Source organism: Uranotaenia lowii, chromosome 3 (assembly GCF_029784155.1).
Source record: "Uranotaenia lowii strain MFRU-FL chromosome 3, ASM2978415v1, whole genome shotgun sequence".
NCBI lineage: Eukaryota > Metazoa > Arthropoda > Insecta > Diptera > Culicidae > Uranotaenia > Uranotaenia lowii.
Window position 1 is genome coordinate 266,131,244 of NC_073693.1, and position 12,116 is coordinate 266,143,359.

A 12,116-nucleotide genomic window follows, 5' to 3' on the forward strand; every position below is an offset into this window, starting at 1 on the left:
TGTTCAAGGTATAAGAGATGATATCACAGTTTATTCGCGCTTTGTAATTGGAAAATTTATGGGTCGAGGTTTAACAAGGGAGTTTTCTGCCAGATCAAGTTTCTAGAATAGAGCCAAATTTACTCTTCAACAATTTTATTAATTTTACTTTAAACTAAAATTTGAAACTTTGAAATTGGGTAGATAAGGGCATTACGAGCACCCAGGGCATAATAAGCACTCCTTTTTTCTACAAAAGTTCGTATTTTCTTAAACAAATTTTCATGAGGATTTGTTTCGTACTATTTGGTAGTAATTATTTTTCACCAAAAAAGAAATATCTTTTTCATCTTTACTGAAACATTAAATAATTACCAGCTAGGTTCTCAAGTGACGAAAATATTATAATTTTTGAGCACCACTAAATAAGCTTTAATGACCTTTAAATCATCTTGATCTGAAATGTACGCACTGCAACATGATCTACACATTGTTTCTCAATTTTCAACATCATAAAATTTTTGATTTTTCACTTTAATCAATTTTGAAACGCGTTCTTACTTAAATTTGTTGACCTGGGGCGAACAGAGCACTATTAATCAGGGCACGATGAGTGTTTTTTGCCGTTTAATCTAGCAGCGAATTCAACTCGATGGAGTCAACTGAATATTATAGCTATAGCTTGACTTGTTTTATCACACGATATGGCCTATTGGTAAGGTGTCGGAGAAGTAATCAGTAGACTCGAGCTCGATACCTGTTCGAGGGGATTTTTTTTCACATAACATTCATGATTGATTTTTTTTATTGTTACATTATACTATACAGCTAGTAGCATCATCCGTCAAACAAAACACCAGAAACAATGTATGAACATGTGCTAATTGTTTGAATTCTACAAACAGACCTTGATTATTTTGTTATTGCTTTGTTTGATGAATCGACGCCTCACCGTTTAGTGCAAAATGCATCGATCCTGAATGATAAATGAAAAAAAAACCACCTTGGCCAGGAATCGAACTCGGATCTACTGATTTCCTCTCCGACACCTTACCAATAGGCCAAATCGTCAGATGAAACAAGTCAGGCTGTAGCTCTATTATTCAGTTGACTTCATCGAGTCGAATTCGCTGCTAGATTCCCCGGCAAAAAACGCTCATCATGCCCCGATTAATGTTGCTTATACTGCTCCAGGGAGTTCTCATTATGCCCTTACAATGACTGGTTTTCAGCTTTCGGCAAAAAAAAAATTTAAAATGCATTTTTAAACGTTTTTATCTACTTTTTCAAGTTTCATCCGATTAGGCAGAAAACTACTTGAGTGTCTGAACACGAAACAAATATGTGATTCACATATTATAGCTGTTCTCTATGTTTAAATCAGCGTTTTCCCTATGGAGGCCATTATGCCCTTATCTCCCCTAGCACAAGAAGATTGTTTTAATTTGAAAACGAGTTGGGAGGAACATGAAACATCAAACTTTTGCCCTAATTCTGAATAGTTTCTCAGAATATTCTTGAGTATGAGTTTACTCAAGCTATCAAAAGTTACATTATTAATAACTTTAAAAAGAGGATTCAAAGTTCACTATTTGTTTGGTTAAATAGTACCACATGACAAACATATACCGTCTTGAACCTAGTTACGAATCCTGAACGAATTTTAATGACTAAAAAAAGAATGGTTCATTTAAAAACGTGCCTTTCACGAGACTCATTCATTATCGACATTCTTTTTTGTGAACTGTTATTGAATCCCCTGAATCCAGTAGCACAAATTTTTTTCCCTACGCCACCTCAAAGTGTGGTGATTCCACTGAGTCAATAGCAGGGTGGCCAGGTGGGACCGGAAAAACCTGAAAAAAAAACCTAGAAATTCAATTCAAAACCGGGAAAATTATTTATCGAGTATTTTTCCCGTATAAAAATCTATCAAATCCTAAAATTCATTTATTTCACCATGACAAAACTTTCTCACAGAAACTTTGTAAACCATTCGGGAAGAGCGGGAAAATGTCAGCATATTCATGAGTAAAATGCCGTAAAATGTCGTGAATTTCATTAGAAAAATAGATTTTTTATCAAAGCGCATACATTTATCTAGCAAAGGTTCGTCGTAGAAAAATGTCTTGACCATAAACTATTTCTTAGCTCTCACGGATTATGCACTGCAGAGAATGTAAAAAATGTTTAAATTATATAAACTTTTAACAACTGTGAAGATTTAAAACATGGAAGTTGGGTTTAAATTGTAAATATTTAACACTAAATAAACCGACACTTTGTATATACAGTTGCGTTCAAAAAAGAATGAAATCGCGTGAAGCTGCGCACCCACTTTTAGCTTTGACAAGCTGCCATTTCTCTCTCGGTTTATATTTTTTCATGTAAATTTCACACAATATAGTTCAACTATCCAACTAACACTCCACAAAATTTGAAGTCTTTACAATGACGGGAAATTAAGATATAGCTATTCCCGTAAAAAAAGGGAAATTTGGAACTGCTTCACTAAATTTCCTGTATCTTTGCCAATTTTCATTGAAAAATCTTGAGATTTGATCCAAAGATGTAAAAATGTTTGATCTAATACCAGTCCAAGTTTCGTCAAAATCGATGAATGTGATCAAAAATAGTGCCGGATTGAAAATGAGGTTCATTATCGCCCAGCAGACGATTTCATTCTTTTTTGGACGGATGTTTGTATGGAAAACATCGTAATCTATATATTATTCGTTTTTCTTTCACAAAAAGAACATTTATTACAAAGAATGTTGTAAATTGATAGGAACTTCATTCTTACTTTGTTTAGAAATAGAAATTGTTCCAACAGAGCTGGTATTGAAACAAAAGAGTGAATAGAATATTCGCTTTAATTGTGGATCAAATTTGTTTATCGGTGTAATTTGCAGGCCATTACTGAAACTCTGTTTTTTTTTTATTTTGAACCCTGTTGGAACATTTTCTCTTTCGAAACAAAGTACAAATGATGTTTTTAGCTATTTACAACATTCTTTGTTATAAATTTATGTTTTGTGAAAGAAAAAACCAAGAACACATGGATTACGATGTTTTTCATACAAACATTCGTCCAAAAAAGAATGAAATCGTCTGCTCGGCGATGATTAACCTGATTTTCAATCCGGCACCATTTTTGACCACGTTCATCAATTTTGACGAAACGTGGCCTGGTATTAGATCAAACATTTTTTCATCTTTGAACCAAATCTCAAGATTTTTCAATGAAAATTGTCAAAGATACAGGAAATTTAGTGAAGCAGTTCCAAATTTCCCTTTTTTACGGGAATAGCTATATCTTAATTTTCCCGTCATTGTAAAGACTTCAAATTTTGTGGAGTGTTAGTTGGATAGTTGAACTATATTGTGTGAAATTTTCATGAAAAAATATAAACCGAGAAAGAAATGGCAGCTTGCCAAAGCTAAAAGTGGGTGCGCAGCTTCACGCGATTTCATTCTTTTTTGAACGCAACTGTACTTATTCATACCCTGAGCGGTCGTATGACGGCTTACATTGTTTTCGCTGAAACTCTCTTGTATCTCAACCGATTTAAGTTTTGGAAAGCTTATAACGTGACTCAAATATGCTTTTCAGACAACTTTCAGTTACAATCAATTGTTTTCAAGTTATTGAAAGTTCAAAAAAAAATTTATGAAAAAACATGCTTCAGGAAATAGGCTGAACATCAGTTATCAAGTGTTCGAAAAAAAAAAACCACTTAGTGTCTGAGAAAGCGAAAGTTAGAAGCTATAAGTTACACATATGAAACATTTTTTTGAGATCATGGCCACAAAAAATGTAAAAAAGTTGTGTAAAACCCGTACTTTCCAATCAAACAACCTCCAACGCTGTTCAAGTTACAGTAGAAAAATTTTCATCGTTTACGTGAGGTTTAGGCAATAAGGTTCTATATGTGCGACATATAGCTTCTAAATTCAGCTTTTACAGGCACTAAGTGAAATTTATTTCGAGCCCTTGATAACTGATTTACAGCTTTTTTTCCTGAAACAGGGTGGATAAAAATCAATGATTTTTTTGAAAAAAATAAAAAAAATCGGATTTATTTGATTTAAATCGGATTTTTTTTATTTAAATAGAAGTTTTTTTTCAATAGACTGCTTTTGAAAGAGAAAAAAAATCTACCATCCAAAGTTTTTTCGAGCATATAATGCAGCTGGGATATATATTTAACTCAGTAGAATAAAGGCTGTATATGTGTAACATTTAGGAATCATGATTTTATACATTCACCAAAGGCAGAAAAAAAAGCTTAGCTTTCCAAACGAAATTCACATCGATTCGACATTGTATACATCCAACGAAACAAAACGCCTAGTTCTGATTAGCGAGTTGACGATCATTTGAAAAATTATGTCAAATTCCTTCGTACACTCGAAAAATTATGTGAAACCTATTTGAATTTCACGTAGGAAACAGAAATCGCGTAGCAAACAGAATTCACTTAGTTTTCGTATGTGTTATAGGTAAATTCAATTTGAAGGCCGAAGGGTATGTGAAAAATACGTAGATCAGATGTGAATCGGGATTCGCTTTGCTATATGGATTATATGGATATCATATGAATATCATGTTTTAAACTTTTTTAATAGGTGATTTTTACTCGGAACATCAACCAGGTCCAAAGAAATTTCATTTTAAATTCACAGACTAAATTTTTTAGTCACTGAGTTTAAGTAAAAACTTTTATTTAAATCATGGATTTAAATCAAGCCTTTCTGATTAGTGATTTAAATCAGTTTGATTTAAATCAAATCCACCCTGTCCTGAAACATGGTTTTTCATGAAAAAATTTTGGGACTTTCAATATCTAACCTGAAAATAATTGATTGTTACTGAAAATTGTCTGAAAAACTTTTTGAGTCACTTTATAAGCTTTTCAAAACTATAAATTTTGTCGAAATCGGTCGAGAAACAAGAAAATTTCAGAGAAAAACTTATTCAACCGCTCGCCTTATGAACTAGTATACCACATACGTTATTTTATTTTTATTTTTTTTTTTGTAGCGGCCCACCACACTCCCCCACACCAAAAAACTCATTTGAGCCTCCTGGTAATGGACGCTACTGTTCTCAGCACGTCTGGCAGCAAAACAAATTAAACTTAAACGCGAACAAACTTTAATCATGCTGAGAACACAAAAATTTATAACGTAGTGCGAGGAAATGTATGATTTAAATGAATTAGATTACGAAAAGAATCTCAATGGAAAAGGATTTCCTTTGAAGAGATTCAAAACTTATTATTAATGAGGTACACTTAATTTATATATTTCTAGATTTACTAAATTACAAAAAAAACTTAACGAAACTACTAGGCTACAAAATACACTTAATAAAATAAAAAAACTGGCAATTGATCAACTTTTTTAACGGTTCATTTTTTCTTTAAATAGTTGTACTACTTTGACTTTGAACATGGAACGGTTGTTGATAGTCTTTATTTCAATAGGTAAGGTATTGTATTTAGTTGGACCAATAAATGAAATTCTTTTTTGCCCTAATGACGTCATGGATCGGCTTCGTTGCAGGTAATCAGACTGACGAGTATTATGAGTTCGCATGCCCGTGGTAAAATGAAGGTTTTGGTTATTGGTAGTTGAGTGTATATTATCATGAACATATATAATAGTTTGCAAATCACAAAGTTCCTTAATTGGAAAAATATTATGCGTTCTCATTGAGTACAGCTGTTGAGTGGGAAAAAGCAAGGGTAGTCTGAAAATATTTTTCAAACATCTATTTTGCAGGGTCTGGAGTTTCTGTAGATGCGATAAAGAGGCCCTTCCCCATATCAAAATTAGGTAGTTTAGGTGGGACTGAATAAAGGCATAGTAAAACTTAAAAAGAACGTGTTGAGGGACCAAATTCCTCAACCTCCATAAAACACCACAAAGGGGAGAGATTTTGTTAACCAGATATTCCGTGTGACGACTCCAAGAAAGAGTTTCATCCAAGTAAATTCCCAAGTACTTAAAGCAATTCACTCTCTCAATAATATTTCCTTCCATAATTGGATCGTTGAATGACAATATTTTTTTATGTGATGAACGAAACAACATGTATTTAGTTTTTGTATAGTTAAGAGAAAGAAGGTTTTTGTTGAAATATTTAGATAGTAATTTCAAGTCGTTCTCCATTTGTTGAATGATAATATCGGTTGATGCAGCTGGGTAAAAAATAGCTGTGTCATCAGCAAATAAGCGGGCTGTGCCATGGAGCGGTAAGTTACAGAGATCGTTAATATACAAGAGAAATAGTAACGGGCCAATATTGCTTCCTTGAGGAACACCAATATCAATTTTCCTCAAATCGCTTTTTGTATTCTCTATAGCAACAAACTGTTTTCTTCCCGATAAATAGCTGCGAAGAATGTCATTTGCTGCGCCTCTTATCCCATATTCATTCAGTTTTGACAATAATATCTCGTGATTCAGAGTGTCAAAAGCTTTCTTAAGATCCAAGAATAATGCACCAACGATATTTTTGGAATCGATATCAAAGATAATAGAATCAACTAATTCAGTTATAGCAATTAACGTGCTAGACCCCGATCTGAATCCATACTGCAACTTATATAATATATTTTCCTGGTTCAAAAAATGTACAATTCTGTTCATTAGAAGTTTTTCAAATACTTTGCTGAAAACACTTAACGTTGATATAGGACGGTAGTTATTTACGTCGTGTGGGTCGCCTGATTTGAAAATGGGAATTACTTTTGCTATTTTGAGGCAATCTGAAAACCACAATACTTAAAAAACTTCTAAAAATGCAAAAAAACTTGTATTTTTTAAATTAAAAATAGTCCAGTCGTTAAATTTGCGAAAAAAATTATATTGTAATCATCATTCAAAGTTCAAAAACTATCATTTGACCGCTTCCACGTTAAGTGTTAAAGATTGGTGCCGTTGTTCACTTTCTTTACGAATATATATGGAAAAGTAGACCCTAAAAACTTGAATGAAGAAATAAGTAAAAGGAATTAAAAAAAATCTCAATGTTGCGACTTTATAGTTCTGATGTGAATTCATACGTTGAAATTAGACAGTTTTAGATTGAATTCTCATCTTGAAAACTGAGATTTAAGCTATAACTGGAGTTATTATACATTAGTTCAAAATTGAATCTGCATAAGGAGCCCTTTTTTCAGAAAAACACGTTATGCTGAAACGAAATTTGGAAAAAAAATATCAAAAATCTTACAAACGCTTTAAATTGCAAGAGTAATTTTGGAGAGTTCTGCAAAAATATCGAGTTAATTTGGTGAAAAAAAAAAATCGAATGTCAATATAACTTTAAAAGAGAGATATGAATTTAGTTATTCAACCTAACTGGGTCAACTAATTTTCTGCTAATTTAAACAAAGGTTGATTAAGGTAGGGTTGCCATCCGTTCCGCAAAAGCGGACCATGTCAAACTTTTGCCTCAACTTGAATTCATTGGTTCAACACAGATAATCTTTCAAATAGATATGTCTTTTTCCTCAAAATAAGCAGCATATTCAAAAGTTTATACGAGATAGTACTAAATAACTGTATTGTCCATAGCATTACAGTAAAGGCAGAAACACAATACAGCGTCGGTCGTCGCGTCACGCCAGCGGTCAACGCTGTCGATAAGTACTAAAACGCGGACGCGACGCACCCGACATCAAGGGACATCTAAGATGTCTCTTGACGCTGAATTGTGATGCAAAAATCGTCGGGTGCGTCGCGTCCGCGTTTTAGTACTTATCGACAGCGTTGACCGCTGACGTGACGCGACGACCGACGCTGTATTGTGTTTCTGCCTTAAGATTCTGATTCAGTTAAGCGTTCTGTTCAACAAATGCAATGGAAATAACTTTGGAATGAAAAAAAAAAAGTTTCCTCCATATAGATCTTAATTTTTCGCCGTAATCTTTAATAAATTGTCTTATTTCATACAACACCTTTGCAGACTCAATTGTTCAAAGTATATAATGATGGAAGTATTTTTGAGTTTCCAAATTTTTAAACCAAATTTGAAGTAAACTTATTATTACACAAAGTTTTATACGCGGTTTCAAATCCGCCAATTACATGTAGGAAATATTTCTCTCCATATTTCTCTGATTATGGCAAAAAAAAACCGTGAAAATAGAAGTCATGCAAGAAAAACTGAGTAAAATCAATTCGCGTTACAAAAACCTAGTATACTCTCTTTGAACAACTTTGGCTGATGGTTTACGAATAAGTTTGGCTATTAAAATTAAGTTTTTTTTCAGAAATTTCTCAAATGTCCTCTTTTTTTCGGCTGTGTCGCGCTTTTTTTCGTGAAATGTCCCGCTTTTTTCTGAAAGTATCTGGCATGCCTAGATTACGTTTTTTTTTGAATAAATAGAACAACGAGATTTGCTTTGACGTGATTTTACATACTTTCAGCGGTTTCAATTTAGTTTACGATACCTTTATTAAAATTTAGAAATTATCATAACCAAAGTTCAAGTTTTCATTTGATTGATAAAATATTTAAATAAAAAAATCTAAAAAAAACCTTTTTTGTTTGTGTTATATGTACTATCACACTACAAGTCTCTATAATTCAACAACAAACAAACAACACACTACAAATTGTCAAAAACTTTCAAAACATTACTTCAAAAATCAAGCATCAAATTTCTGACAAACGATATTACCTCAAAATACTTATCTATTTGTTTTCAAAAATACTTTCTTCTAATTTTGTTCAATTTTAATTTTTGAAAATCGGGAACTGTCCCTTGCGGGAAAAAAAATGCCGGAAACACAAAAAAATACAAGAGGATGCCACCATTTTGTTTGGTTGATTGTTAAACGCACACAAGGCAGAAGGTGTAACTAAGTTTCGTACGATTCTTGTATACATTTTTTACCTTAACCAGTAGGATTTCACGCATTTCTGAGAATAGACAAAAGTAATGAAAAGTTGAATTTCGATAGAATAATTGATTTCAATGCTCGAATAGTAAAAATACACTATCAAATATACTTTTGTGTTTTGCTTTTAAACTGAATCCTGAATGTTTAGCCCCCAGAATCTGAACAAACAAATATTTTTATGATCCTCAAGATCATTTTGTATCAGTTCGATAAATATTTCCTTTCTTAAAGTTTGTAATGCTAACTACTGAGAATGTAGAATTTTGAAAATAAGAGATAAAAAGTTTCCTGATTTTTGTTTTTTTCATAAATCCAACGTTTCGATCCGTTTTGGATCTTCTTGAGGGATTGAAACGTTGGATTTATAAAAGCAAAAAGCAAAGCAAACTGCATGCCGGAATTCCCATAGGAAAAACATTATATTCAATCGATTCCCATACACAAAAGATCATTGACACACTGATTCACCGAACTTTGACCCAATCATGCTTTACATAAGTTAAAATATACAACGCATTTTTTTCTAAATTTCATAAAAGATTTAATATTATCAAATATGTTTATGTCTTATTGAAATTTGTAGCTAACATTTCTATGATTGAACATTAGAGTGTACCAAATTTCTATGGGCAATTTAAAACCGTGAAATGTGCGTTGCAGGCTAAAATTAATCCTAGGCCTAGTATAAGGTCCCGTGCTAAATTTGGGCCAGATCGGACCATGGCATTGTGGTTTAAAACTCGAAAAACGTGATCATGGCCGTTTTGAAGGCTTAAAAGTCAAAATAGTTTTTTTTTCTTCTAAAATTAACCTCTAAAACGATTAATTCGTTTAACTTTTACAAAGCGAGTTTTAAGGCCTACTTTGTGTGAGAGAGTTGTGATAATTGTGAAAATACACAACTTCATTGAAGGTGTCAAGTCACTATTTTGAAGTTTAAAGGTACTTTTTTGGTGATTTCATTTAAAAATAGCTTCCCAAGCAACCAAAAGTCCCATATCTACCTAAACTCGTGCCTCCAAAGTTCGAATTTCGCTGAACAAAGGTTCCAAAGATAATTGGTACCAAAGTTTCTCGAATGTGAGCATGAAAGTTACAAAAGGTTCCTCAAATAGCCTTTTTGTGACACGGCAATCGCATCACTCAGTATTAAAGATTCAAATAGGGCCTCAAATAGCCTTCTATAGAATTTAAGTTCCAAGAAGTTCCTCAAATAGCCTTTTTTGTAACATGTCAATCTCATCCACACAGTATAAAAGTTTCAAATTAGGTCTAAAATAGCCTTCTGTGGGCTTCAAGTTCCGAAAAGTTCCGCAAATAGCCTTTTTTGTGACATGTCAATCGCATCATTCAGAATAAAAGTTACAAATTGGATCTCAAATAGCCTTCTATGGACTCGAAGTTCCAAAAAGTTCCTCAAATAGCCTTTTTTTGACTTGTCCGCTATTTCATGAATATGAAAGTGAACGAACTTCACAAAAGGGCATATAATAAATAAATAAGTCAGTTGAAGCAATTCATTAATTGAATATCAAGATAAACTCAAGAATTTGTATAATTTTATGCTTAACAGTTATAAACATGGAATTCCGTTTTTTTATAAACCGTTTCGTAATGTTTCTGAGTAATAATCAACATCCCAAGTAACCAAAAGTTCCAAAAAACAGTCTCTTAACACTAGAAGGACCGGCAAATTGAATATACCTATTCGGACCGTGACCAGTCAAAATGACTGGTAAAGGGAAAATTTTTTCTAACAAAATATTTTTAAAATTTTTCTTTTGGAATTATTTTGTTATTAATTTGATAACATTTTTGTTATAAAATTGAAATATTTTTTCACCATGGGTGCCCGGAATCACCTCAGTTTGGCATAGTTGACGAATGCGTGTATGTCATAAAATGAATATGTCAAACAATTATCAAAAAATTGAAACACATTATCAATCTAATAATAAAAACATGTTAGAAGGCTATGGTTATTGACCATGGGTGGACGGTTTCACTTCAGTTTTGTTTTAGTAGATGTTTTCTAGCATCCATCGCTCTAAAGTTTTTCAACCCGATGCCTATAAATTATACCTGATATTGTAGGTTTTTAAGCATATTTTTTATATAAGTAGAGCAATTCACCAATTGCACGGATTCACCGCCATTCATCCAAAATCAATTTTTTTGCATGTTAAAGGTAAAGAATAAACACTTTTAAAGATTCAAATGAAAATTTGTGTTATATACATGGTTTTTCACTATGGGTGCACGGATTCACCGCGTTTTAATCAAATATTGGACTTTTTGCAATTTTTTAAAAAGCATTATTACAAATCTTAACTAAACCAAAGTCGAAATCATGTCTTTCATGTTGAGACATAATTATTTAAATAACGATTTTTATTTTAAGCTCCGTTTTGTCATTCCTGGAAAAGAAATATTTCAATTATATCTTGAAATCATAAATTTATTTATTTATTATTTAAAAACAGGTTTTTGCCATTGTATATTTATCTGATAAGATCTGATCAACATACAAGAAATTGGAAAACGGTTATCATGGATCGAGTGAATTTTAGGAATTATATGCATCAAGTTAAGTCGTGCGACGGAAAACAGTGGAAATAAAAATAATGAATCAACATGGTCAAATGTACACATTGATTTGTTTTTCCTTAAAAGTTTTTCGATTGACTAATGTTCTGGAGCAAGTTGAAAACTATTTATTTCTATATAATTAACAACGGCAAATTTACAGCCATTCCGTGCACCCATTTTGGAAAATCTTAGCACCAATGTGGTCTATCAGATAGACTGGCGTGAGTCTAGTCTAGGTATGCCAGGTGTACTGGGTTCGATTCCCGGTATCGGCAAGAAATTTCTAGGGTTCAAACCCCGTAAGTTGCCGACAGGTAAGATGTGTTTCCTCTTATAATAAGAATGTTCAATCAGTTGCCAGCTTTATACACGGGTGCCGGAATACCTGTAAGGGAACTTGAATTGGAAATTTGTCGAACCTAATAATCTAAGAATGCATGTGAATACATACTTGGGCAGAAACTGCGGTGAATCCGTGCACCCATGGTGGATAACCAACGTGTGAAATATAATCAAATATAAAAAAAAAATCATTTAAATTTTTCTGTTTCATAGACATAAGGTCTTCAAATTTGAATAAATAAGTACACAATTCATAACTAGTTCAGTATAAAACATATTTATCACCT

General features: G+C 32.6%; 1 protein-coding gene across 2 annotated transcripts in view; it reads left to right on the forward strand.

The window, feature by feature from the left end:
* The window catches only part of LOC129754158 (diacylglycerol kinase eta-like), a 418,758-nt gene that overhangs the window by 165,214 nt on the left and 241,428 nt on the right, over positions 1 to 12,116 (forward strand). The gene's annotated exons all lie outside the window — the stretch shown is intronic.